Genomic DNA, 4,499 nt, shown 5'->3' with positions numbered 1-4,499 from the left:
ACAGTATGGTGAGTTTTTAGGAAGGATTGTACTTTAGGTTTTTAGGTGAGACCTTAAGGAATAAGCATTGAGCAGAGTTCCTAAAAGCATGACTATATGCCATATAAAAAGGTCTCAGTTAGGATCTTGATGCAGACCTTAAAAGTTAGTACTAAGTATAGTTATGGTGGGTTGGTTCACAAGCACAATGTAGCCGTGAGCTTTTCCATTCCAGGAAACAGGAGCCAAATTACAGTTACACTCTCATATAAGGCATTGTTGGTTTGGTTGATTGGTTGGTTTTTGGTGCTTTTTTTTTTTCTTTTTTCTTTCTTTTTTTCTTTTCTTGTTTTTTTTTTTTTTTTTTTTTTTTTTTTTGTGGTAGATGCATAAATGGTGAAGAAAGAAGAAAGATAACAGGAAACAGGACCAGGATTCAGAGCCTTTAAATACTTCTTGTATTTCTAATCTCTGACCAAGACATAACCAATGTCATTTGTGGCTTCTTGCAAAGGATAATAATAGCAGTCCCAGTAGTTTTTGTTTTTATTTTTGTTTTTGTTTTTGTCTTCCGAACATTTTCTATCTCCTGCTTCATCAGGAGCACAAGGACTTGAGCATAAATCCTGTGATGGTTTGAATATGTTTGGCCCAGGGAATGGCACTATTAGTAGGTGTAGCCTTGTTGAAACAAGTGTGTCACTGTGTGTGTGGGCTTTAAGACCCACATCCTTGTTGGTATTCTGTCTAAGCTCCACCCCACACTTACCTGGCAACAGCCAGGTATGCCCCACCCCATAGACCTGGCCCACAATAAAAGGGGCTACTTGCCCCTCCTCTCCCTCTTTGCTCTTTGCTCTCTCTCTCCGCTCTCCCTCATCCTACTCTCACCTCTCTGCCCCTTGGGCTCTCCTCCCTCCCCCCTCTCTCCAGTGGTCATGGCCAGCCTCCACTCCACTTCTCTACTCTCTCTCTCTCTCTCTCTCTCTCTCTCTCTCTCTCTCTCTCTGCCTTTCACTACTATTAACTCCCATCCTCTACCCTGAATAAACTCTATTCTATACCATGTCTGTGAGCGTGTGGTCCCTCAGGGGGCAAGGGCCCACCTGGGCACTCCCTTTCCCCACACCACCACGCCACACTCCCTTAACCTCCAATTCTCTCTTTTGAAGTCCATTTCATTGGTGCCGAAACCCGGACGAGAAACACCTTGGGCACACTTGCTTAAACCATTTCAATCCTAGCTGCCTAGAAGCCTCTCTTCTCCTGATTGCCGTCAGAACAAGAAATACAATTCTCCATTCATTCAGTGTCATGCTTGCTTAGACGCTGCCATGCTGCTGCTTTGATGATAATGAACTAAACCTCTGAAGCTGTGAGCTACCCGCAATTAAGTGTCCTTTATGAGAGTTGCCATGGTCATGCTATCTCTTCACAGCAATGGAAATCTTTAACTATGATAACGCCTAAATTTACATTACAGGAGGTAATGAATTATAATGCATAACACTAAAATTCAGTGTAAAAATACTCAATTATGTTTGAAATTTCAATCAGAATCTTAATCATTATTTTGGTGTTTATAACTTTTTATTATTCACCAAATTTGGGCCCAAGCTATGCCATGTGTTTACTCATATATCAAAGTAAACATTTTCAGATAAAGTTCAGACTGATGCAGATATCTGCACAATTGATTATTACAAAGTATTAACCACCTTGGATTTTCTTTTACTGGTACATATCCTTATACTATGTTGCTAAAGTGGTTATTAGATTCCTAAAAATAATGATAAATACATTCATTTATTCACCTTTCATACAATAATACAAAATACAACCTCCCATTCTGCTACTCCTCACTGTCCTCCCACCTCTGGTATCCACCAGATATACTCCTCCTTTTTTCTTCGAAAAACGTAGTGATATCAACCAAACACAACATACCAAGACATAACAAGACTAGGCACAAACCTGGGTATCAAGGCTGGATGAAGCAACTCAGGAGGAAGAAAGAGATCTCAAGAGCAGACAAAACAATCAAAGATGCCTACACTCCCATGATTAGGAGTCCTACAAAGCCCACACAACCACAGGGTGTATACAAAGAATAGTCCAGACACATGAAGGCTCTGTGATTATTGCCGCATTATCTGTGAGCCCTTATGTGCCCTGCCTGTGGGCCATGTCTTTGACCACTTTGGGGGTCATACAATCCTTCCTCTCCTTATTCTGTGGATCCCTCAATCTTTAAATAATTATTTTTATTGTTTGATAATATGTTTTAATTAAATCCCTTCCCCATTCCAGGCATCCAATTAGTCCACTTCCTACTGTATTCGCCCACTATTTCACTATTTAACCTCTCAGGGTCATGTGTTATTTATAATCTCACTAAGTCCACTTTGAGATACTTGCACTGATCTATAGATCTAGCAATAGTTAAAAGGAGTTATTTTCAAATAAGGCCCATTTAACCAATTACATTATTAAGTTGTTCCACAGAGATAATATAGCACCAGATTCGTGGCCTAGTTAGGCCCAATTTCTTCACCTAGTGAACTGTATCAGATATGGAATCGATTTCACAGAGGTTGCCTTAGATCAAATCAGAAAGCAATTTATTACTCCCACAACATTCAAGCCATTAATAGAGCAATGAGCATATTTCGTCAGTTCAGTGGTCATTGTGACATGAAAGCTCCACAGCATAGGTGAGAGTCATTGTTAGATAACTTTAGAAATCCATTGACCCATCAGGTTAGTTGCCCATATTAACACAGTGATTGAAATATCATGTACAAGACCTGTACAAACTCAGGTCAGCACTCAAACATGGAGTAGGAGAGAGGGGCACAAAATTTCACCAGTAGCTGAGAAACTCTTTGCATTAGAACATTGCTTGGAAAGATGATAGATTTTATAATGTCATGAACCTAAAATGTTAATAATACTGTAGGCCAGGCCCCCAGTTCAAAATTGTGTGTGTGTGTATACAAATATATATATATATATATATATATATATATATATATATATATATATATATATATGCTATACATATATATATATTATATATGTATACTGCATATATACACATATATACTCATAAATAAACTGATATAGTTTTTTACCTAGGAATGGGGTCTTGCAAGTTCTCCCCTATCCAACCCTAGAATACAGACTGGGGTGGTCTTTTGCCAGACTTGTGAAAACAATAGCTGTGTGCATTCCCTGACATATTCAGAAAATGCTACCCTGTTTTTTTTTTGTTTTTGTTTTTTGCTTTTGTTTATTTTTATAGGAGTTTGAAAAGTCCTTTGCCTCTTAAAAGTTCTTACAATGTTTCCCTAAACTCTTGTGATGTTCTGAAAACTTTGAGAGTCAATGAACATTGCTGACAAGTATCTATGGATTAGCATGTTGAGAACTTTGAGCATATGCAAAGAAGAGCTATAGCTGGGATTGGAGATCATGTAGCAACTTTGCTTTTAGATTATTTGGAAGTATTTCATGGTCACTCTCTTCATGAGTCAGATGAAAATAACCTAAGATGTCCATATTTAAAATATGGTCTTTATATACAATGGAACATTATTTAGCTGTAATTAGAACTAAAATCATGATATTGGCAAGTAAATGGTTAGACCTAGGAAATCATTTATTAGGTGAAGTAACTCAGACTGTCAAATAACACATATTCTCTCTCATATGTGGGTCTTCATTCCAAATCCACAAATGTGGAGAACATATATGTAGCATGTAGTAACTAAAGAAACTCATATGTGAACCATTAAGTATATACAGTTTAAGGTGGGAATAATGGGATACAAGGGATATGAAGTAAGAAAAATATTGGATATAGATCAAGTTTGGAAGGAATGAGACAGGCTAGTGCAGAAGAATGAGGTAAGAGGGACAAATAACACCAAGTGATAACATCAGGTGACATGGAAATTTCTGGTTTATTTGGTGACTCAGTTGTGACATGCTATGTTTTTCTGCAAGCTGTCATATGAGAGGATGTTCTGCTGAGAATAAACATGTGGTGTTTTTCTGAAAGCATCCTGGAAAAGGGGAATGTGAAGTTTTGCTAGAGCAGTTGCTTGAGAGAACATCTGATATTTGGAAAGGATATAAGTATAAGCCAAAGGAGAGTTGTTAGATAGTACACCTTGCCATTCTTTGCTGGTCATCCTTGGTCTTTGCTGATGCTGGTCTTCACTGGCAACTCTAGATGGAATTGGTATGCTTTACTATTCTTAGCTTGTCACTATTTTTCATGACTTTATAGAGAGAAAGGAATCGCAAAATTTCTGGTGGTGTTCCAGTGGCTTCTTTCTCCATCTGCAGACTCAGGGCAATTGGCAGGGTCTCACAGTTTATTCTGGATCAACCTGCTATTGCGGATTCATGAATGGTGCTTGCAAGTCTTGCCATTGCTGATTGGTGAAGAGTGTTTGCAAGTGGATCGAGCTACTACTCCTGAATCACGTGAACTGAAGGGCTTATATCTTGAT

This window comes from Apodemus sylvaticus, chromosome 8 (genome assembly GCF_947179515.1).
Source record: "Apodemus sylvaticus chromosome 8, mApoSyl1.1, whole genome shotgun sequence".
NCBI classification, from domain to species: domain Eukaryota; kingdom Metazoa; phylum Chordata; class Mammalia; order Rodentia; family Muridae; genus Apodemus; species Apodemus sylvaticus.
The sequence above is the reverse complement of the archived record's forward strand: the minus strand, read 5'-3'. Positions refer to the sequence as shown.